Raw genomic sequence first — 24,848 nt, forward strand, 5'->3', positions numbered from 1 at the left:
TTACATTACTTATCCTGTACTGATCCTGAGTTACATCCTGTATTATACTCCAGAGCTGCACTCACTATTCTGCTGGTGGAGTCACTGTGTACATACATTACATTACTTATCCTGTACTGATCCTGTGTTATATACTGTATTATACTCCAGAGCTGCACTCACTATTCTGCTGGTGGAGTCACTGTGTACATACATTACTTATCCTGTACTGATCCTGAGTTACATCCTGTATTATACTCCAGAGCTGCACTCACTATTCTGCTGGTGGAGTCACTGTGTACATACATTACTTATCCTGTACTGATCCTGAGTTACATCCTGTATTATACTCCAGAGCTGCCCTCACTATTCTGCTGGTGGAGTCACTGTGTACATACATTACATTACTTATCCTGTACTGATCCTGAGTTACATTCTGTATTATACTCCAGAGCTGCACTCACTATTCTGCTTGTGGAGTCACTGTGTACATATATTACATTACTTATCCTGTACTGATCCTGAGTTATATCCTGTATTATACTCCAGAGCTGCACTCACTATTCTGCTGGTGGAGTCACTGTGTACATACATTACTTACCCTGTACTGATCCTGAGTTATATCCTGTATTATACACCAGAGCTGCACTCACTATTCTGCTGGTGGAGTCACTGTGTACATACATTACATAAATACAGAAAATAAAAGGCGACAGGTCAAAATGATTAATTAACATTGAAGATTGCCAACCAAGGCTAGAGATACTCTATTTTTCCCGCTCTACTAATAATATCTCACTGTAATATTAGAAGGGTATGTTCACATGAGGTCATTACGTCCGTAATTGACGAACGTATTTCGGCCGCAAGTCCTGGACCGAGCACACTGCAGGGAGCCGGGCTCCTAGCATCATAGTTATGTACGACGCTAGGAGTCCCTGCCTCTCTGCCGGACAACTGTCCCGTACTGAAAACATGATTACAATACGTCCGTCAATTACGGACGTAATGACCTCGTGTGAAAATACCCTCACACAAGACCATTTAAAATGTATCTTTTATTAGAAGGAAATTTAGCACAACTGTGTGTGTGATCCTGGTCTGCGGTCGGTTTTATGCACCCGTTTTCCGTTGCGGTCAGATGTTAGTTAAAAGTCTATAGTAAAATATGAAAATGTCTGTATACACACAGTTTTGGTTTGTGCAGTTTTTGAACGCAGCATGTTCAGGGTATGGCATTTTTCAGATATCGTTCTCCATAGGCTTCTTAATGAAACTTCAAAAATGCCTGGAAAAACATTTTCACAAAATGAGAAATACTAAAGAAAAATGCACCAAAATTGCATAAAAAACACTTCACTTTGCTGCCATTTTTACATAATAAAACGCCATAAAAGAACACGTAGGCCTCCTTCACACAGTGATTTTTATTGAAGCCTTTATAAGAACATGTAAAAAACGTATAACTAACTTCAGACTTTGATCATGTAGCTGTAGTGTTTTAGCCGCAACCCCAAACGCTTTAGAAATTGCTGCTAACCGGCCTAATGCCTTGTTCACACAGTGCAGATTTGCTGCAGATTTTACATGGAATTTTTTAAAGCCAAAACCAGAATTGGAGAGGAGACCTATAAGACCTTCCTTTATATATTTGTTCTGTTTACATGGCGTTCCTGGTTTTGGCTTAAGAAACACAATTAAACATTGCAACAAATCTGCAGTGTGAACAAGGCCTTCAAATTCTTCCAAAGACTGCAGCATGGGTCATGCAGATAGCAGTTTTGGTTAAAATTGTGGTCTATCGGTGCCCTCAAAAACTCCACACCAAGATAATGCTTTGATTGAAAAAGGTCACAGGGCACCGAAATACTACAAACAAAAACACAAGGGGAGAGGTTTATAAAAGCCGGGGTACCACATAAACAGTGCAGTGGTCGCCCTCACATTGCGGCATATTCATCAGTAGAACGTGCCGTAGTCTCATTAGGGTTTGTTAACATAAGACATTTTTTGTGACGATTGTGGCAAAAAAAACACTACAAAAAAAAAAAAAAGAGTCATGTAAACGTACCCTAATGGTATGTTTCCACAGGTTGGATACTCTGTGCAAAAGTGCGCAGGGTATCCGACCTAGAAACCACAGGGAATTGTGGTGCGGATTTTGAACCGGAATCGCCGCTACGGAAAATAGAGCAGAAAAAAAGTCAATACTTCCCTTCACTGGCGTTACCATAGCGACACATCCCTCTGGAAACGCCATCCCAGGAGGCCAGGCTGCACGGAGAACAGCCGGGCGAACAAGGAGCCGTCACTGACACTGCCACGAACAATGCAGCAAAACGCTGTGTGTGAATCCAGACTTTTGCAGCTAAAACCATAAAAAGTAAAAAAGTGTAATGGAAAGATTTGTACGTCTTATGTGTATTGAAGACACTTCAGGTTTTGGCTCACAAATACGGAAGCAAAATACTGTCGTGTGAAGGAGGCCGTAAAGGCGAAGTCCACCATTGAAGGCATTTTTTTATACATAAATCACCGTTTTATTCTATTTTAAACTTTAAGTTTTGAATTGGGCATTTTTTTTAACATTTTGAGATACAGCATCTGTGTATCCTGTATACATAAAAGCTGTATCTTGCGGTCACAGCCGAATTAGTCAGGTCAGCAGGACTGACGGCTTCGGTGACAGCGGGTCCTGCATGTCTCTGTTCATGAACTTAGATGTGATCGATAACAGCTGGATCCTGTGTCAGAGACGTGCAGGACCAGTGCTCACCAAAGCCGTCAGTCCCACTGATCTGACAGGTTCGGCTGTGACCGCAAGATGCAGCTTCTATGTATACAGGCTATTTTATTTTTTTAAGAAAACCCAATTTAAAACTTATCTAAAATATTACATTTATACAAAAAATGGCTTCAATGGTTTACATAGCCTTTAAATGGAGGCACGTGGTGGACAATTTCTGCAGTTGATTTCGTTGCAAATTTCAACGCTAAATCCGCATCAGATCTGCGCCAAAATCTGCTTATGAAACATGCAGATTTTGTTGCGTGTTTAGAAGCAGATTTGCCACAAGTTTCAGCCCCTGCATTGCAAAAGGTTGAAATCTGCAATGAAAATCCGCAACCGTCTGAGCATGCTGTGGAATTAAAAATCTCTATCATGCTGGGCTCTTACTGCAGATTTTTTCTACTAAGAGTGGATGGGGTATTGAAAACCTCATACACTTGTATTGTATTGTAAATTGCTGCGGATTCTCGATGCAGAATCCGCACTGGAAATCTGCAGCAAATCTGAACGCATCCTAATGCCTCCTGCACACGTAGCGGGTTTGTTGTGAATTTTCCTTCCGGATTTACATCCCAAATAGAGCATCAGAGAAAGGGAGCATCATTTTTTTTTTTTTTTTTTAAACTCATCTGGACTTACGGATTTTGCTGCGGATCTGCGGGTAATCCGCAGCAACATCTGCAACAATAGGATTTGCTTGCAAATTTCTTCTTTCCCATTGAATTCAATGAGAAAAATCTGAAACAATTCCATGGATTCTCACAAATACAAAAACAAGCATTCTGCCTGCAGCTACCACTAGAGGGAGCTCAGGAGTTTACTGTATACTGATTATACATAGAACTAAATAGTAAGACAGTATACAGTGAAATCCCCCTAGTGGTGGCTGCAGCTATAAGAAAAAGAAAAATACATTTTGTGATGCAGCTATGCTCCCCGAGCTGGTCTGTTTTGAGCCGGGCTCCCAAGATGACGTTTTGCCCCCTGTGATTGCTGCAACCAATCACCAGACGTCATCTCAGGAGGCCGGCTCAACACAGACCAGCCCGGGAAGCGAGGAGTCTCTGCTACTGCAGCGACAGGTGAGGTGAGTATAATATATATATATTTTTTTTTTAATCCCCTCTGCTCTCCTTTTTGGCTTTTTTTCCACAGCAGCAAATCCGGGCTGAAAATCTACACCAATACGGTTTAGTGCAAATTTTCAGCCGGAATTCCCTGCAGAATCTGGGTCAGATTATCCGACCCATGTGAGCATACTCTTAGATTGGCCTTCATGGAGGAGCTGTTATTTTACTTTTTTGTTATTTGTCAGGGACTTTCAGGGGTGTGCACGAGTACTGTGTCAGACGAGAGCTGCAATTCATGTGGACTGATGACAGAAAAGATCATGCAGAACAAGCCGACCTTTTAGGTACTGTAAATATTTGGACATGAATATACTGTAAATGTGAGACCGGATATCAGTGACAGGACTGAAAAGTAACCGGCTGTATAAAGAATAAAGCCAGGGCCATGCGGGCTGCAGTCTTCTATGTCAGACGCCTGGATGACAAGGAACTCCATGTTATAAAGACGTAGAGGAGTAAAACAATGACCCTGCACGGTGTCTGACAGTGTCAGTGACTTCAGGCAAATGTTGTCCTTAGCCGCTCTTTTAACTAGTATCACGCATGTGACCTTGTCTTGCTGCCAGCCGCTCGAAGCAGGAATGTGGCCAAACGCACAGCAGAGCTGGCGGCAACACCTTTCACACCGTACATGGAAGGTCCAGTTCTCCCGGATCCCTGCACTACGCACCTTCAGACCAGTAAACACATACAGTATGCACAAAACAATCACTCATCCTAAGGCCGGATTCACACGAACGTGTGTATTTTGCGCGCACAAAAGGCACTTGACAGCTCCGTGTGTCATCACCATACAATGCGTGGCTACGTGATTTTCGCGCAGCCGCCATCATGATGACACTCTGTTTGGATGTTTGTAGCACGTGGTGCTTTTCTGTTTACATTCATAGTTTTACTGCTGTTGCGCAAATCACGCGCGTCCCACGGAAGTGCTTCCATGTGGTGCGTGTGATTTTCACGCACCCATTGACTTCAATGGGTGCGTGATGCGCGAGAAACGCAGAAATATAGGACATGTCGTGAGTTTTACGCAGCGGACACAAGGACACACGCTGCGTAAAAATCACTGACAGTCTGCACGGCCCCATAGACTAATATAGGTCCATGCGAGGCGTGTGAAAATCACGCACGTTGCACGGACGTATATCGCGTTCGTGTAAATCCGCCCTTAAAGACCACAAACAAATTCAAACAGTGCAGCCATATGCATGCAACAAGGCACAACTTCCTGAGATCTGTACACGAACCATGGACTGACATATAGAAGTGTACTGACCTATCCGCCGGAGACTGCTGGAGTTTCCAAGGTGCTTGTAGTTCCTATGCCCAGCCTGCAGGGCGCACTCTTAGGCCTCGTTTACACGTGCGTGCGACGCGCATGCTTTTCACGCGTGTCGTACGCACCTATATTAGGCTATGGGGCAGTGCAGACAGTCCGTGGGTTTTGCGCAGCGTGAGTGGGCTGAAAAAAACTCACGACATGTCCTTTCTTTGTGCGCTGTTCGCGCATCACGCACCCATTGAAGTCAATGGGTGCGTGAAAACCACGCATGCCGCACGGAAGCACTTCCGTGTGAACTGCGTGATTCGCGCAACAGCTGTCAAACTCTGAATGTAAACAGAAAAGCACCACGTGCTACAAACATCCAAACGGAGTGTCATAATGACGGCGGCTGCGCGAAAATCACACAGCCGCGCATCATACACTGATGACACACGGAGCTGTTAAGTGCCTTTTGCGCACGCAAAACGCCAGGTTTTTTGCGTACACAAAACGCACATGCTCGTGTAAATCAGACCTTAGGGTATGTTCACACGTTTAACCAAAAACGTCTGAAAATACGGAGCTGTATTCAAGGGAAAACAGGTCCTGATTTTCAGACGTTTTTAAGACACGTTTTTCGCTACCGTTTTTGGAGCGGTTTTAAATAGATTCTTTGAAAAACCGCTCCAAAAATGGCTGAAGTGACCTGCACTTATTTTTCACGGCCGTTTTTTTAATGTGTTCTTAATGTGTTTAACCCCTTAACGCTCCAGGACATACTATTATGTCATGGTAAGTGCATCGTTCGCGCTCCATGACATAATAGTATGTCATGGAGTAAACACGGCGCCGTTCGCGCGGGACGCGTTCATGAGCTGTGATAGCTGCTGTTTCCGACAGCAGACTATCACTGCTCAATGTGCCGGGACCGATCACGGAGCTCCCCCGCCGATTAACCCCTCAGAAGCCGCGTTCAATAGCGATCGCGGCTTCTTAGGGGTTAATCCGCCATCGCCGGCCTGCTACACGATAGCGGCCGGCGATGGTTACTATGGCAACCGGACACCAAACAATGGCGTCCGGCTATGCCATAGACGGAAGCCTAGTGGGTCCTGACAACGTCAGGACCCACTATGCTTGCTGTCAGTGAGTAGCTGACAGTTCTAATACACTGCACTACGCATGTAGTGCAGTGTATTAGAATTGCGATCAGGGCCTCCTGCCCTCAAGTCCCCTAGTGGGACAAAGTAATAAAGTTAAAAAAAAGTTAAAAAAAGATGTGTAAAAATAAGAAAATAAAAGTTTTAAAAGTATTAAAAGTAAAAATCCCCCTTTTTCACTTATCAGTCGTTTATTATTAATAAAAATATATAAACAAACAAATAAACTATACATAATTGGTATCGCCGCGTCCGTAACGGCCTGAGCTACAAAATTATTTCACTATTTATCCCGCACGGTGAACGCTGTAAAATAAAATAATAATAAACCGAACCACAATCACAATTCTTTGGTCAGTTCCCCTCCCAAAAAATGGAATAAAAAGAGATCAAAAAGTCGCATGTACCGAAAAATGGTCCTGATGGAAACTACAGTTCGTTACGCAAAAAATAAGTCCTCGCACGCCTTTATTGATTGAAAAATAAAAACTTTATGGCTCTTAGAATAAGGTAACACAAAATGTGAATGATTTATTACAAAACGTATTTTATTGTGCAAACGCCATAAGACATAAAAAAAAACTATAAACATCTGGTATCGCCGTAATCGTATCGCCGCAGAATAATGTGAATATGTCATTTATAGCGAACGGTGAACGCTGTAAAAAAAATAGAATAAAAAAACAATAGTAGAATTGCTGTTTTTTAGTCACCGCGCCACCTAAAAATAGAATAAAAACTGATCAAAAAGCCGCATGCACCCCAAGAAAACTACAATGGATTCCTCAAGGGGTCTAGTTTCCAAATTGGGGTCACTTTTGGGGGGTTCCCAATGTTTTGGCACCACAAGACCTCTTCAAACCGGACATGGTGCCTAATAAAAAGGAGGCCTCAAAATCCACTAGGTGCTCCTTTGCCTCTGAGGCCGGTGCTTCAGTCCATTACCGCCCGAGGGCCACATGTGGGATATTTCTCAAAACTGCAGAATCTGGGCAATAAATATTGAGTTGCGTTTCTCTGATAAATCCTTTTGTGTTATAAAAAAAAATGGTATAAAGAGGATTTTCTGACAAAAAAAAGAAGTAAATTTCACCTCTACTTTGCTCTAAATTTCCGTGAAACACCTAAAGGGTTCATAAACTTTCTAAATGCTGTTGTGAATACTTTGAGGGGTCTAGTTTCTAAAATGGGGTGTTTGATAGGGGTTTCTAATATATGGGCCCCTCAAAGCAACTTCAGAACTGAACTAAAACCTAAAAAAATAAATAAATGAGGCAATACTTCACTTCTTACATTATACTGATAATGAGTCGTGCCCACCCCGAGTTGACCCCAGTTTTGACCGTTTGTATAAACGGAGACCCCTATTAGACCGTTTCAGTGCCCGGTTTTCCCAAGCATACACCCCCGAGAAGTGTATTTCTATTGATGAGTCCCTGGTACATTTTAAAGGGAGGGTTCAATTCCACGAGTACCTGCCGGGTAAGAGGCCAAGGTATGGCGTGAAGATGTATAAGCTGTGAGAGTGCATCAGGGTATACCTACAGGTTTAGGATATATGAAGGAAAGGCCACCCCCAAACCAGACTGCATCCTGGACTACAATAGGTACATGGGAGGGGTGGACTTGTCAAATCAAGTCCTGAAGCCCTACAGCGCCATGCGGTGTGGTATAAGAAGCTGGCCGGGCACATCATACAGATGGCTTTGTACAATGCGTGCGTGCTACGTCGATGTGCAGGCCAGACGGGAACTTTCCTGGAATTTCAAGATCTAATCTTTAGGGACCAGGAAGGGGGGGCACCCAGTACTTCTGGAAGCGAGGCTACACGCATCGTACCAGGGCAACACTTTCCAGGAGAAGTTCCCCAAACCGGTGGAAAGGGAAAGAGTCAAAAGAGGTGCAGAGTCTGCTATAAGAGGGGGATAAGGAAGAACACAATGTATCAATGTGACACGTGTCCCGAAAAACCAGAGCTCTGTATAAAAGATTGTTTTAAAATGTATCATACATCCCTTGATTTTTAATTTACCCTGATGCACTCCGCACAGCTTACCTCCCTCATCTTTCCCTTCTGAGCCCTGCCGTATGCCCAGGCAGCTGATAACAGCCACATGTAGGGTATTGCCGTACCCAGGAGAACCCACATTACAATTTAAGGGGTGTAGATCTCCGGTGGCGCATGCTGGGCACACTATATCGGACACTGACATGCCATATATATATATATATATATATAAAATTGCAAATCTCACTCTGCACCATCTGCTGCGCATTATCTTTTACACAGTACCTGTGGGGTCAAAATGCTCACTACACCTCTAGATGAATGTCTTAAGGGGTGTAGTTTTTAAAATGGGGTCACTTCTCGGGGGTTTCAACTCTACTGGTACCTCAGGGGCTTCTGCATACATGACTTAGCACCAGAAAAGCTCCAGTAGGCCAAATGGTGGTCCTTTCCTTCTGAGCCCTCCCATGGGCCCAAACGGCAGTTTATCACCACAAATGGGGTATTGCCGCACTAAGGACAAATTGGGCAACAAAATGGGGTATGTTGTTCCCTGTGAAAATAAGAAATTTTGATCAAAAATGAAATCTTATTGGAAAAAATATCATTTTTTTCATTTCACAGCCCAATTCAAATAGGTGCTGTGAAAAACCTGTGCGGTCAAAATGATAACAAAAACCATAAATGAATTCCTTGAGGGGTGTAGTTTCCAAAATGGGGTCACTTCTGGTGGGTTTCCATAGTTTTGGCACCTCAACACCTCTTCAAACCTGGCATGCTGCCTAAAATATATTCTAATAAAAAAGAGGCCTCAAAATGCACTAGGTGCTTCTTTGCTTCTAGGGCTTGTGTTTTAGTCCACGAGCGCAGTAGGGCCACATGTGGGACATTTCTAAAAACTGCAGAATCTGGACAATACATATTTAGTAGTATTTCTCTGGTAAAACCTCTGTTACAGAAATTTTTTTAATAAAATTGAAATTCAGCAGAAAAAATGAAATTTGCAAATTTCATTTCCACTTTGCTTTAATTCCTGTGAAATGCCTGAAGGGTTAAAAAACTTTCTATATGCTGTTTTGAATACTTTGAGGGGTCTAGTTTTTAAAATGGGGTGTTTTATGGGGGTTTCTAATACATAGGCCCCTCAAATCCACTTCAGAACTCAAGAGGTACCTTCAAAAAAAGGCTTTTGAATTTTTCTTAAGAATATGAGAAATTGCTGTTTATGTTCTAAGCCTTGTAACGTCCAAGAAAAATAAGAGAATGTTCAAAAAACGATGCCAATCTAAAGTAGACATATGGGAAATGTGAACTAGTATCTATTGTGGGCGGTATAACCGTGTGTTTTACAAGCAGATGCATTTAAATTCTGAAAAATGCTATTTTTTGTAAATTTTCTCTAAATTTTGCAATTTTTCACAAATAAAGACTGAATATATCGACCAAATTTTACCACGAACATGAAGCCCAAAGTGTCACGAGAAAACAATCTCAAAATCGCTTGGATAGGTTTAAGCATTCCGACGTTATTACCACATAAAGTGAAATATGTCAGATTTGAAAAATGGGCTCTGAGCCTTAAGGCCCAAACTAGGCTGCGTCCTTAAGGGGTTAATGCAGTTTTTTTACGCGGCCGTTTTGGAAAACGGCTGCGAAAAAAAAACGTTCCGTCGGAAACAGAACGCAATTTTTTCCATTGAAATCAATGGGCATCATTTGGAGGCGTTCTGCTTCAGATTTTTCAGCCGTTTTTCGGGACATTTACGGACTGAAAACACTCCGTGTGAACATACCCTTACTCATTTTCATTCCTGAACGTCCACCTAACCTAACCGGCCACTGACCTGAGTAGATGTAGCAATTCACTGATGGCAATCACTGGAATCTGTAGTCATTATAAGGGCAATAATTTCAGGTGCGAGTGCCCGTTATAATGTATTGAGATATCATGTATTACCATGTGTAAATGTGATGTCGTGTCCGCGATATTGCAGTAATGTTGGATTTTTTGCGATTATTGCAGAAATCCAATTGAGGACCTTACCCCAAATTTCTGCAATTTCGGCTAGCATGTCGCATTCGAGATAGGCTGCAGTATCACATAAGAGATTGCAGCGCGCACACCGCACGAGGACAAGATGCTGTAGACTTTATTACACTCCGGGAGCCGACTACACTTTTCTATAATATAAGTTTCACTGACATCAACAGAAAGAAAACAAAAACATAGGCGCCAGCAGCACATTTTTTGGTGCTTAATTAATGCCGGCCTTGTTTGTGTGATTAATTACTGTTCATTTTATCTATATTTAGGAATATATCATTGAATGAAGAGGAGCGTTCATGCACCCAAGGCAGAAATTTTACAGCACAGGTTAAAAAGGGTTTATTTATCACTCATGTCAACCACCGACCACCGACCGTTTCTTCTTACATTTTACAAAGACATAAAGAGGTTTTCCCATCAGGAAGATTTTTGGCATAGGATGTGATGTCTGATCTGTGGGGTCCCAAGTGCAGCAGGTAGGAGTCAAAGGGCCACAGTGCTGAAATAAATCACTAAATACAGTAAAAAATAGTGTAGTACCGTGTTAGCCAGAAACAATATGCAATGTTTAAATACCTTTATGTCAAAAAAGACAAAAGTATAGAAGGTCTGATACCTTTATTGGCTAACCATAAAAGTTCTATATGCGGCTTTCAGAGCACAGAGGCCCCTTCTTCAGGCAGTTTACAAATATTCATATAGAACTTTTATGGTTAACCAATAAAGGTATCAGACCTTCTATACTTTTGTCTTTTTTGACACAAAAGGTATTTAAACATTGCATACAGAAATAAATCACTGCAACTTGTGGAGATCCCAGCAGCAATACCCCCACTGATCAGACATACTGCTATGCTACATCTATCTATCTAATATTCCTGGTCCGGACACTGTCTCCCGCAGGGTGAGCGCAACCGCGCGTGCACAGCCTTAAAAGGCCAGTACGTGCACATTTTCAGAATAGCTGCAATTAGCCCAGAATGCCTCTGGGCTATAAAAGGGGCTCTGCCCTCTCCGCATTGTTCTGTTACCTTAAGGGCTTATTCAGACGAACGTATAATACGTCCGTGCAACGCGCGTGATTTTCACGTGCCTCGCACGGACGTATGTTAGTCAATGGGGCCGTTCAGACTGTCCGTAATTAGCACCACGTGCTTTTCTGTTTACAAACACAGAGTGTCATAATGATGGCGGCTGCGCATCATATGCTGCTGACACATGCAGCTGTTATGGACCATTTGCACGAGCAAAACGTTACGTTACTCCTGACTTGTGTACAGCGTCGTCCTCCCATGAGGCGTCGGCACTCACTTTCGTAATACGAGACTGTCTCCAGGGGGTGCGCACGCCCGCTCTTAAAGGGCCAGTGCGCGCATATTGCAGGAAGTCTGCAATCTAGCCCGGGATGCACTGGGCTATAAAAAGGGCTCTGCCCCCTTGCTCTTTGCCAGAGCATTGTTTGTTTCCCGAAGTTTGTCGTGCTAATGGTCTCCTAGTGTTTTCCAGTTTCCCAGTGTACCCTGTTCCTGTATCCTGTTACCGTGCTACCCTGTTCTAAGTGCCGTGCTGAGTTGTTGCCAGATTGGACTACGTTCCACGCCTGTTTCAGTACTCCACAGCTGACGTCTACCTGCTGCCTGGTCCCAGTTGTGCCTGCCTTTCTACTGTCTACGTTGCCTCAGGTGTCCTCTCTGAACTATTTGACTCTGTACATTACCTGTTTGGCCAGCTGCCGGCCCGCTCCGCGGTACGGCCCAGTGGGTCCACACCCCGCATCGTGACAGTACGCTCTGGCCATGGACTCCGCTGGTCAATTCAAAGGCTTGGCACCCTCCCAAGCTATGCAGGCAGACCTGCTGGATCTCCGAGTTAGACAAGATCAACTCCTTGTGGCAGTGGACGCTATGGCACAGCAGCTGGGGACGCTTCTCTTCCTGTCCCTATGCAAAATCCTCAGGTCGATCCTCCTGCTACACCTCCTGGCAGTTCCGGCTCGGATCCTCAGTTCTCGCTGCCATTGGCCTCTCAATTCTACTGAGACGCCAGTACGTGTCGGGGTTTCTGAACCAATACTATATTCATTTTACCCTGCACGCCCGTGCATTTCCGTCGGACGGAACCAAGATCACATTCATCATGTCTCTACTTGCCGGCAAAGCCTTGGCGTGGGCTAACCCTATCTGGGAACGTCAGGGTCCCGAGACCCAAGACTTTCAGGGATTTGTGCGGTTATTCCGGACTGTTTTCGAGGAACCAGGGCGAGTCTCGTCGGCAGCTACAGCCATCTTCAACTTTCGCCAAGAGGACACCTCTGTGGGCGAATATACCATCCAGTTCCAGAACCTGGCAGGAGAGCTATCCTGGAACAATGAGGCCTTGGTGGCATCCTATTGGCATGGCCTGTCGTCCGAGATTAAGGACGAACTGGCCGCTCGTGATCTGCCCCCTGCCTTGGATGACTTGATTCTGCTAGCCACTCGGGTAGACATAGGGCTGAGGGAGAGATCTCATGAAGTTCACCAGGAGAGAAGGCTTCCTAGACTGGCGCCCAACTTCCAGCAACCCCTCTTGCCGGCGCCTACTGCTTTGCCCGAGGTTCCAATGGAAGTGGACCAGCTAAAATTGTCGGTTCAGGAGAAACAGTGCAGGCGAACCTCTGCACTGGTTTATATTGTGGTCTCGCAGGCCATGTCTGTGTCGGGAGAAGCCAAAAAAAAACAGCGCCTAGGTTTGGTTGGAGCGACTACCCTGGGCGTCACTGCATCTAATCGCGAACTCTCTTCCAAACTATTCATTTCCGTAATCATCATTGCTGGCGAGAGGCCCCATCCGGTCTCTGCCTACCTGGACTCCGGCTCTGCTGACAATTTTATCGGTCAGGATCTGGTGGATCTTCTTCAGTTGCCTACTGTTCTGCTAGAAAGGCTGTTGATCGTTGCCTCGGTGGACGGACTGCCATTGCCTGACCCAGTTGTGTCTGTAACCAAGCCGTTGAGACTTCAAGTAGGAGTTCTTCATGCTGAGCTCATCTCCCAGTTTGTCCTGTCCAAGGCCGTCAATCCCGTACTGCTGGGTTTGCCTTGGCTCCGTCTGCACGCCCCAGTCCTGGATTGGAACACTGGAGAGGTTCTTCAGTGGGGTCCGAAGTGTCAAGACCGCTGGCTGGGCCGTGTCCAGTCACCACAGGCTTCGCCGCCTCAGTCACTAGCAGGGTTGCCTTCTTGTTTCGCCATGTTCTCCAATGTCTTCAATAAAAAGGAAGCTGAGACCTTGCCGCCAAAGACCCAGTCTATGTCGGCCTAAATTGAGGAGAATCTGGAGACCGGCCTCATTCGTAAATCCTCATTCCCCGGCCGGAGCGGGGTTCTTCTTTGTCAAGAAGATGGATCGCTACGACCTTGCATTGACTACCGAGCTCTGAATCAGATCACGGTGAAGAACAGGTATCCTTTGCCTTTGATCTCTGAACTGTTTGATTGCATACGGGGGGCAAAGTTTTTCTCTAAGCTGGACCTGCGGGGAGCCTACAATTTGATTCGGATTTGTCGAGGTGACGAGTGGAAGACTGCTTTTAATACGCGTGATGGGCACTATGAATATCTAGTTATGCCCTTCGGCCTTTGTAATGCTCCCGCAGTGTTTCAAGAATATGTCAATGACATTTTTTGTGATCTCCTTTATGTTTGTGTTGTGGTGTATCTCGATGACATTTTGATTTTTTCTTCACCATCCTGATATATCCCTACAGTTTTCATTAGAGGTGGACGCTTCCTGTCAGTGCTGGTGCACTCCTGTTCCAGAGAGGTTTGAAAGGCAAGGCTGTGGTATGTGGCTACTATTCCAAACTGTTTTCCTCCGCAGAACGCAACTACTCGATTGGGGACCGGGAGTTACTGGCTATCAAACTGGCTCTGCAGGAGTGGAGACATCTACTGGAGGGCGCTGTTCATCCTATCCTGGTTTTCACGGATCACAAGAACTTGACCTACCTCCAGACGGCCCAGCGGTTGCATCCTCATCAAGCCAGGTGGTCATTGTTCTTTGCTCGGTTCCGGTTCGAACTCCACTACCGACAAGAATCTGAGGGCGGACGCTTTGTCTAAGTCTTTTTAAACTGAAGACACTGTGGAGTCCCCGCAGAATATTATTGATCCGTCCTGCATCTTCTCTGTGAACCCCCTGCAAGTGAGAGACATTCCTCCGGGAGGAACTTTTGTGCATCTGGCACAGAGGAAGAATTCTTCGCTGGGGTCACTGTTCTAAGGTGACTGGTCACGCGGGTGCTCGTAAGACTCAAGATCTAATCACCCGTCAGTTCTGGTGGCCCACATTACCCAAAGACGTTATGGACTTTGTCTCCTCATGCACGGTGTGTGCAGCAAATAAAGTCGCCAACTCCAGACCTGCTGGTCTGCTCCAGCCACTGCCCGTTGCTCCCTGGCAGCATGTCGAAATGGACTTTGTCACAGATCTTCCTCCTTCTGCAGGTTGCAGTGTAATCTGGGGGGTGGTGGACCGATTTTCTAAGATGGCTCATTTCGTTCCCTTGACTGGCCTGCCTTCTGCTGTTCGACTGGCTGACCTCTTCATACAACACATCTTCAGTCTGCACGGCTTGCCTCTGCATATTGTCTCGGACCGAGGGGTCCAGTTCACCTCAAAGTTTTGGAGAGCACTCTGCGGTCTCCTCGGTGTAAAGTTGGACTTCTCTTCGGCCTATCATCCACAATCCAATAGGCAAGTCGAGAGGGTTAACTAGAGAACTAGACAACATGATAACTGGGTGCAGTTGCTTCCGTGGGCAGAGTTCTGTTATAATAACCACACTAGTGAGTCCACCACCTCCAGCCCGTTCTTCATCGTCTATGGTCAACATCCTCGTATACCTCTTCCTGTCTCTACTATCTCCCAGATTCCTGCAGCTGACTCGACCTTCAGGGACTTTCTACAGATATGGCAACAGACCCGGTCTTCTATCTTGCTGGCGGTGGACTGCATGAAGAGAAAGGCGGACACAAGAATACGGGATCCTCCGCAGTTTCTTCAAAGGACTAAAGTCTGGTTGTCTTCAAGCAATATCCGTCTGAGGGTGCCGTCGTGCAAGTTTGCTCCTAGGTTCCTCGGACCCTTCGAAATCCTGCGACAGATCAACCCGGTATCTTACAAGCTGCGGCTGCCTCTTACCCTTTAAGATTCCTAATTCCTTCCAGGTTTGCTTGCTGAAGCCCGTGGTCCTGAACCGCTACTCCAGGATTCCTAGTTCTGCAGTGGTCCCTGGCGGCTCATCTGGGACTTTTGAAGTAAGGAAGATTCTGGCAACAAAGAAGGTGGGAGGAAGGACAGTTTAATTAGTGGATTGGAAGGGGTTCGGTCCAGAGGAGAGGTCTTGGGAGCCCGAAACAGAGGAGAACATCGATGCCCCTGTGCTCATGAGGTTTCTCTCCCGCTCTGGTCCCAAGAAGAGGGGGCGTAAGAGGGGGGATACTGTAACGTCTATGGCCACTGCCCGTCGTTCCGACTTACCCCTTGACGGCGATGGCCATGGATTCCTGACTTGTGTCCATCGTCGGCCTCCCGTGAGGCGTCGGCACTCACTTCCGGATTACGAGACGCTCTCCAGGGGGCGCACACGCCCACTCTTAAAGCGCCAGTGCACACATAATGCAGGAAGTCTGCAATCTAGCCCAGGATGCTCTGGCCTATAAAAAGGGCTCTGCCCTCTAGCTCTTTGCCAGAGCGTTTGTTTCCCGAAGTTTGTCGTGCTAATGGTCTCCTAGTGTTTTCCAGTTTCCCAGTGTACCCTGTTCCTGTATCCTGTTACCGTGCTACCCTGTTCTAAGTGCCGTGCTGAGTTGTTGCCAGATTGGACTACGTTCCACGCATGTTTCACTACTCCACAGCTGACGTCTACCTGCTGCCTGGTCCCAGTTGTGCCTGCCTTTCTACTGTCTACGTTGCCTCAGGTATCCTCTCTGAACTATTTGACTCTGTACATTACCTGTTTGGCCAGCTGCTGGCCTGCTCCGCGGTACGGCCCAGTGGGTCCACACCCCGCATCGTGACACTCGTCTGCTCCTGTTCCAGCTTCACCAACTGATCCTCTTGCTACCCCTCGTGTCAGCACCAGTTCTGATCCTCGGTTCTCGCTGCCACTACCTCATTTTTACGGAGACCCAAGTGCGTGCAGGCTATTTCTCAACCAGTGTCATATCCACTGCACGCCAGAGCATTTCCCTCGGACGGCGCCAGGAACACCTTCATTGGTTCTCCAGTGGAGCCCCAAGTGCCTCAACCGCTGTCTGGGGCAGATCAATCCGCTTCAGCCTCCTCCGCATCAGTCATTGGCAGGGTTGCCCTCTTGCTACTCTAAATTCTCAGTTGTCTTCAACAAGAAGGAGGCAGAGATGTTGCCGCCACACCGAGCGTATGATTTTCCTATTGACTTGGTCCCTGATTAGTCTCCTCCTCGCGGTAGAGTATACCCTCTCTCGTTGCCTGAGACCCAGTCGATGTCTGCCTATTATCACTGAGAATTTAGAGAGGGGCTTCATACACAAATCCTCATCCCCGGACGGAGCAGTGTTTTTCTTTGTTAAAAAGAAACACGGATCCCTCCGACCCTGCATTGACTACCGGGGTCTCAACCAGATCACGGTAAAGAACAGATACCCATTGGCTATAGTCTCTGAACTGTTTGATCGTATACGGGGAGCAAAGATTTTTTTCCAAACTAGACCTGCGGGGGGCCTACAATCTAATCCGGATTCGTCAGGGTGGCGAATGTAAGATGGTATTTTTTACACGTGATGGGCACTACGAATACCTGGTGATGCCCTTCGGCCTGTGTAACACCCCCGCAGTCTCTCAAGAATTTGTCAATGACCTCTTCTGTAATCTCCTCTATGTCTGCGTTGTATCTCGATGACATTTTGATTATTTCCCCAGATCCAGAGACATGTCTGCCAAGTTTTGCTTCGATTAAGGGAGAATGATCTATATGCCAAGCTGGAGAAGTGCGTGTACGAGAGAAAGTCTTTACCCTTCCTGGGCTACATCATCTCTGATCAGGGCCTCAAAATGGATCCTGAAAAGGTAAAGGCTGTCTTGGAATGGCCACGCCCTCAATGCTTAAGGGCCATAAAGCGCTTCCTGGGATTCCCCAACTTCTACTGGTTGTTCATCCCCAACTTCTCACTTACAGCTCCCATCTCTACCCTCACCAAAAAGGGCATGAACGCCAAGGTGTGGACTCCAGAAGCAGAGGCCGCGTTCAAGAGCTCAAAGAAGGCCTTCACGTCAGCCTCAATCCTTCATTATCCTGATGTGTCCCTACAGTTTTCATTGGAGGAGGACGCCTCCTCTGTTGGGGCTAGCGCACTTCTGTTCCAGAGAGGCTCCAAAGGTAAGGCTGTGGAATGTGGCTACTACTCGAAGCTTTTTTCTCCCGCAGAGCGTAACTACTCGATTGGGGATCAGGAGTTACTGGCCATCAAGCTGGCTCTGCAGGAGTGGAGACACCTACTAGAGGGTGCAGCTCATCCAATCCTGGTCTTCACGGACCACAAGAACCTCACCTATCTCCAGACGGCCCAATGGCTGAACCCTCGTCAGGCCAGGTGGTCACTGTTCTTCGCTCGGTTCCAGTTTGAGCTCCATTACCGCCCTGCCGACAAGAATGTGAGGGCCGATGCCGTGTCTAGGTCGTTCGAGACAGAAGACACTGTGGAGTCCCCACAGAATATCATTGACCCTTCCTGCATCATCTCTGTCAACCCTCTGCAAGTTAGAGACATTCCCCCGGGGAGGACCTTTGTGCATCTGGCAGACAGAGGAAGAATCCTTCGCTGGGGACACAGTTCCAAAGTGGAAGGTCACACAGGTGCCTGTAAGACCCGAGACTTAATTACCCGTTAGTTCTGGTGGCCCACGCTGCCCAAAGACGTCACCGATTTTGGTCTCCTTCTGCACGGTGTGCACAGCAAATAAAATTGCACACTCCAGACTAGCTGGTCTGCTCCAGCCACTGCCTGTGCCTGATGCCCCCTGGCGACATATTGCTATGGACTTTGTCACGGACCTGTGTCTCTCTGCTGGACGCAGTACGGTCTGGGTGGTGGTGGATCGATTCTCCAAAATGGCTCATTTTGTTCCACTGACTGGTCTGCCCTCTGCTTCCCGACTGGCCAGCCTCTTCATCCAACACATCTTCCGTCTGCACAGCTTGCCTCTGCATATTGTCTCGGATGGAGGGGTTCAGTTCACCTCAAAGTTCTGGAGAGCCCTCTGTGGTCTCCTCGGTGTGAAGTTGGACTTTTACTCGGCCTACCATCTCCAGTCCAATGGTCATGTCGAGAGGGTTAATCAGATTATGGAGAACTACCTGTGGCACTTTATCTCCAGGCAGTATGATGACTGGGTACAGCTGCTTCCTTGGGCTGAGTTCTCTTACAATAACCATACTAGTGAGTCCACCACCTCCAGCCCATTTGTCATTGTCTACAGCCAATATCCACGAATACCTCTTCCTGTTTCCACTATGCCCCAGGTGCCTGCAAGCTGACTCTACTTTCAGGGACTTTCTGCAGATATGGCAGCAGACCCGATCTTCTATTCTGCTAGCGGTCGATATGGGGTATTTCTGTAAACAAGAGAAATTGCTTTACAAATGTTGGGGTGCTTTTTCTCCTTTATTCCTTGCAAAAATGTGAAAATTCTAAGTTCTTCCAGAAAAAAAAAAAAGGAGATTTTATTTTCACAGACTAATTCAAATAAATTTAGCAAAAAAACCTGTGGGGTCAAAATGCTAACTGTACCCCTAGATAAATTCCCTGAGGGGTGTAGTTTTAAAAAATGGGGTCACTTTTGGGGGGTTTCCACTGTTTTGGCACCACAAGACCTCTTCAAACCTGACATGGTGCCCAAAATATAATCTAATAAAAAGAAGGCCACAAAATCCACCACCTGCTCCTTTGCTTCTGAGGCCGGTGTTTGTCCATTAGGACACTAGGGCCACATGTGGGATATTTCTAAAAACTGCAGAATCTGGGCAATAAATATTGAGTTGTATTTCTCGGGTAAAACCTTCTGTGTTACAGAAAAAAAATGTATTACAAATGAATTTTAGCAAAAAAATTAAAAATTTGTACATTTCACCTCTACTTTGTTTCAATTCCTGTGAAACGCCTAAAGGGTTAAAACACTTTCTGAATACTGTTTTGAATACTTTGAGGGGTGCAGTTTTCAAAATGGGGTGTTTTATGGTGTTTTCTAACATAAGGGCCCCTCAAAGCCACTTCAGTACTGAACTGGTCGCTGTAAAAATGGCCTTTTGAAATTTTCTTAAAAATGTGAGAAATTGCTGCTAAAGTTCTAAGCCTCGTAACGTCCTAGAAAAATAAAAGGACTTTCAAAAAACTATGCAAACATAAAGTATATGTATGGGGTAACTATTTTGTGTGGTATTACTATCTGTTTTACAAGCAGATACATTTAAAATGAGAAAAATCATAATTTCTTAAAATTTTCTGCAAATTTTGGTGTTTTTCATAAATAAGCAATGAATTGAATCGACCAAATTTTTCCACCTAACCACGTTTAGCAATGGCTGCCCGCTGTGAGGATTGCCATCGCCCATAGTGCTTCAAATTTTCTCTAAGTTTTGGTGTTTTTCACAAATAAGCAACGAGTTTATCAACCAAATTTTTCCACTAACAAAGTACAATATGTCACGAGAATACAAACTCCAAATCGCTTGGATAAGTAAAAGCATTCCAAGGTTATTACCACATAAAGTGACATGTCTGTTTTGAAAAAAATGGGGCTGGTCCTAAAGGCCAAAATGAGCTTGGTCCTGAAGGGGTTAAAGACCCTATTTATTTCTGTTGCTTATATAGCGCCACCATATTCCGCAGTGCTGTACAAAGGCCATGACTTCATGGTCAGCACAACACTTTACAGTAGTCAGCACTATGCAGGTGATTTACAATATAGGCGGCCACATCTGTGTATAAGCCGGCCCTGCCTTCATGTTCAGATGATGCCCCTTAAAAGTGGAGGTGCTATTGAATCCTAACAATCTGCCGGCCCAATGTTTCCTCCAGAAATGTCTCCGAGGATAAATGGCCATTTGTTTTTTATTAGAAGCATCGTCCTCCGGGATGATGAATGTTCACATTGCGTGCTAGGCTCATAGTATGTACAACACGAGGACAGGCGTCTAGTTACGCTGCATACACTATTTGCATTCAAAATCAGATTTCCTTCTGGGCCGACATTAAAGTTTCTCCTAAACCTCCTGAAACCGCAGAGCTTTACTGTGTTTATTTGTTTCGGAGACGTCTTATCAGGAGAGGTAAGTGATGTAGAGCTAATGGGTTCTGTGCTAAATTACCCGGGCAGAGCAATAAACAGAATCAACAGGTACGATTACAGACATGTTTAATGAACACAGCACACCAGCCGCTCCTGCCACATATGACACGCGTGTGCAGGGCGCTGCGTTTACTAACAAGGGCTTAGAGGTCTGTCTGAGAACAGCGGCGCTCCCCCGCACTGAGCAATAAGCTCTAAAATATACTCACCATTAAAAATTCTCCTTTCTACCCCTTATACCCTGGTGTTTATTTCCAGCTAACCACGTTTAGCCTAGGCTGCCCGCTGTGAGGATTGCGGTCGCCCATAGTGCTATAATGTCCCGGAGCAGTAATTGGCTGCCACCATTATGGAGAAAATGTCAGTAGTTATTCCCATCGGAGACATTGATGGCATATCCACAGGTCCCACTATAAGGCCTGATTCACATGAACTTGTTAAACGTCGGTGGGACGGTCGGTGAAACAGCGGCCGTCCCACGGACCTATGTAATTCAATGTGGCCGTTCATGCAGCCGTTGTTTCAACGGAGCGTGTGATGGGTCCGTGCGAAAATAGGACATGTCCTGTCTTTTCACGCATCTCTCCATAGACTCTCAACTATGGTGGGTGCGTGACATCGCGTCCCGCAGCGCTGAGCACGGATGCACCTCGGACGTGAAAAAAGACATGGTTGGTTGAATGGTTGGGGGAGTTGGGGGTGGAAGAGCTTGACTGGCTGCACAGATTCCTGACCTCATCCCCATCCAACACCTTTGGGTTGAACTAGAACGGAGATTACGAGCCCGACCCCCTCCCCCAACATCAACGTCTGATCTCACAAATGATCTTCTGGATGAATGGCAAAAATGCCCACAGACCCCCCAAAATCTTGTAGAAAACCCCAGAAGAGCACAATGGGATGTCTGTAGTGTAAGGTGGAGGGGTCACATACTTTTTACCTTATAGTGTAGGTGCGGGTGCCAGAGCTGGGATGGGATTAACTCTTTAAACCAGAATAGAAAATATCGGAGAGGCGGAGGACAAAGAAGATGAATTTCATTCTATTTTTCCAACATTCACCTTCAAGCGGTTCTACATTATTAATACACAAAATAAACCCATACAGTGCGGTATACTTCTATTATAACAGGGGGTCAATGGGCGACGCACCCCATAGTATGTCTATACATAGTCTTCCGCTGGAGGTATACCTTGGGAGTCAATGGAGCCGCCTTACATCTGAAAAATCCGCTCACACAGCTGAGGGTTTGTTACTATGTATCAGTCTACGTAATCCTCAGTCAAAACACAGCAGCACAACTCTCTCCTGTACTAATAAAAGGTATTACATATCGCTAGAAGATGCCATCTCTTATTATAAGTGGGGGGTCTGACCTCTGCCCCCCACCCACCGATCCTAAAAATGAAATGGCTGCGGTTCTGATTTAGAACTTTCATCTTTTCTAAGTTTTCCCTGCAGAGCAGCGCTCCCAGTAGTGCAGGGAAAACATCAGAACTGTGGCCCCTTCATGCTGAGGATCGGTGGGGGACCCAGAGGTCGGACCCCCACTGACAATAAAGTGATGGCGTCTCCTAGCGATGAGATGGGAATATCCATTTACAGAGGACGGTCGCCTCTCCTGACACGTCAGTTGTAGCAAATAATCGTATTCCCCGTAATATAACGATTCTGGAGCATCTGTTATTAGGGCTCTGCATTGTGGCGCTCCTCTGTTGTCCCTCCTAGAACATTATGAATAAATTGACAGCTGGGTGTTACCAGTTGGGGGTGTGTCCCTAGATGACCAATCAGTGCTGAAAGTGTCAGTCTGTGTATGGACACGCCCCCAACTGGTAACTCCCAGATGTCAATTTATTCATACATTTCTAGGAGAGATAACAGAGGAGCGGCACATGATAAGGTGCCCCAGAATCGTTATTTCATGAGTGATAAAGTATTTAGTACACCAGACGTGTCAGGAGAGGCGACCGCTCCTCATCCTCGTCAGGCTCTGACCGCTCCTCATCGTCGTCAGGTACTGACCGCTCCTCATCCTCGTCAGGCTCTGACCGCTCCTCATCCTCGTCAGGCTCTGACCGCTCCTCATCGTCATCAGGTACTGACCGCTCCTCATCCTCGTCAGGCTCTGACCGCTCCTCATCCTCGTCAGGCTCTGACCGCTCCTCGTCGTCGTCAGGCACTGACCGCTCCTCGTCGTCGTCAGGCACTGACCGCTCCTCGTCGTCGCCAGGCTCTGACCGCTCCTCGTCGTCGCCAGGCTCTGACCGCTCCTCGTCGTCGCCAGGCTCTGACCGCTCCTCGTCGTCGCCAGGCTCTGACCGCTCCTCGTCGTCGCCAGGCTCTGACCGCTCCTCGTCCTCAGGCTCTGACCGCTCCTCGTCCTCAGGCTCTGACCGCTCCTCGTCCTCAGGCTCTGACCGCTCCTCGTCCTCAGGCTCTGACCGCTCCTCGTCCTCAGGCTCTGACCGCTCCTCGTCGTCGCCAGGCTCTGACCGCTCCTCGTCCTCAGGCTCTGACCGCTCCTCGTCCTCAGGCTCTGACCGCTCCTCGTCCTCAGGCTCTGACCGCTCCTCGTCCTCAGGCTCTGACCGCTCCTCGTCCTCAGGCTCTGACCGCTCCTCGTCCTCAGGCTCTGACCGCTCCTCGTCCTCAGGCTCTGACCGCTCCTCGTCCTCAGGCTCTGACCGCTCCTCGTCCTCAGGCTCTGACCGCTCCTCGTCCTCAGGCTCTGACCGCTCCTCGTCCTCAGGCTCTGACCGCTCCTCGTCCTCAGGCTCTGACCGCTCCTCGTCCTCAGGCTCTGACCGCTCCTCGTCGTCGCCAGGCTCTGACCGCTCCTCGTCCTCAGGCTCTGACCGCTCCTCGTCCTCAGGCTCTGACCGCTCCTCGTCCTCAGGCTCTGACCGCTCCTCGTCCTCAGGCTCTGACCGCTCCTCGTCCTCAGGCTCTGACCGCTCCTCGTCGTCGTCGTCAGGCTCTGACCGCTCCTCGTCGTCGCCAGGCTCTGACCGCTCCTCGTCGTCGCCAGGCTGACCGCTCCTCGTCGTCGCCAGGCTCTGACCGCTCCTCGTCGTCGCCAGGCTCTGACCGCTCCTCGTCGTCGCCAGGCTGACCGCTCCTCGTCGTCGCCCGGCTCTGACCGCTCCTCGTCGTCGCCCGGCTCTGTTCACATCTGGCTCAACATAGCGCCGCATTATTTTGTCTGGTAAAATGATGGAAACCTGCTGGAAACCATTATTGTGGACTTTATTAGGCGCCATTGGTGTCCGTCGTGTAACGGATCCGGCATTTCTGTTATTTTCGCTGTACTGTTCCTATAACAACCAATAAGGACGCAGGTGTGCACAGAGGCGTAATCTTCTCCTTATACAAGTCACATGGTACGCGCCAGACATTCACAGCCACTCAAGAGACGTAACGCTCGCGGTGTGACACAAAATGGCGACGCAGGAGCCTCCATTCAGGGTAAGTGTACTGTACAAACAACACTACTACTACCCCCAACATCCGAGCATGCTGACAACACCTGACAATGGAGGAACGCTTCACTGACTCCTCGGTGCCGACCCTGTGCAAGGTAACGTTACTGTGGGGGGAGGTCACTCAGGACACATTCCGGTCACCTCTTCACTACAGAAAGGACATTACAGACCTGTCACAGCCGTGTGGTGCCGCTCCTCCGCGGAGATCTGAGGAGGGGGCGCAGGTTACCTCAGGAATTCCGCCTTCCACAGACAGGCAAGATGGCGGCTCAGAGGAACCGCTACTCTTCTTATAACGGCCGCCCCCCGCCGATAGGCAACGGGTAAGCTGAACAAAACAGCGCTACGTAGTCTCCGTGGCCAGACCCCGCCCCCGCTAAAGCTCGACTTTCTTATTGGCTGTGCGGAAGAAGCGGGAAGGAATCATGTGACCTAGGCTCAGCGCATGAACTTCCGTCAGGTATTTTGAGTTTATTTGAGGGGATCTGGTGATTATAGTGACGGTCAGACAGCGGCCATAATAAAGCTGCAGAGCTAGTCCATGCTCTCCCTCATCATCACTGCTATGCGGGCACAGTGACTAATATGAGGGAACTGTGGCTGTCACTACTAT

The 24,848-nt window shown here is 47.1% G+C and overlaps 1 protein-coding gene across 11 annotated transcripts in view; it reads right to left on the reverse strand.

Moving 5' to 3' along the window:
• VEGFA (vascular endothelial growth factor A) overlaps nt 1-24,615 on the reverse strand; it is a 68,054-nt gene extending 43,439 nt beyond the window's left edge. For 4 of the 11 annotated variants that reach the window (XM_075863523.1, XM_075863531.1, XM_075863529.1 and 1 more), the window contains exons 1-3: nt 24,406-24,615; nt 1,170-2,347; nt 581-651 (exon numbers count right to left, since the gene is read on the reverse strand). The gene's annotated coding sequence lies outside the window, so the exon portion shown is untranslated. The remainder of the gene's footprint in view (nt 1-580; nt 652-1,169; nt 2,348-24,405) is intronic. The other 7 variants (XM_075863534.1, XM_075863532.1, XM_075863525.1 and 4 more) reach the window with 6 other exon arrangements.
• Between the last annotated feature and the right edge of the window lie 233 nt (nt 24,616-24,848).

Source organism: Rhinoderma darwinii, chromosome 4, assembly GCF_050947455.1.
Source record: "Rhinoderma darwinii isolate aRhiDar2 chromosome 4, aRhiDar2.hap1, whole genome shotgun sequence".
NCBI lineage: Eukaryota > Metazoa > Chordata > Amphibia > Anura > Rhinodermatidae > Rhinoderma > Rhinoderma darwinii.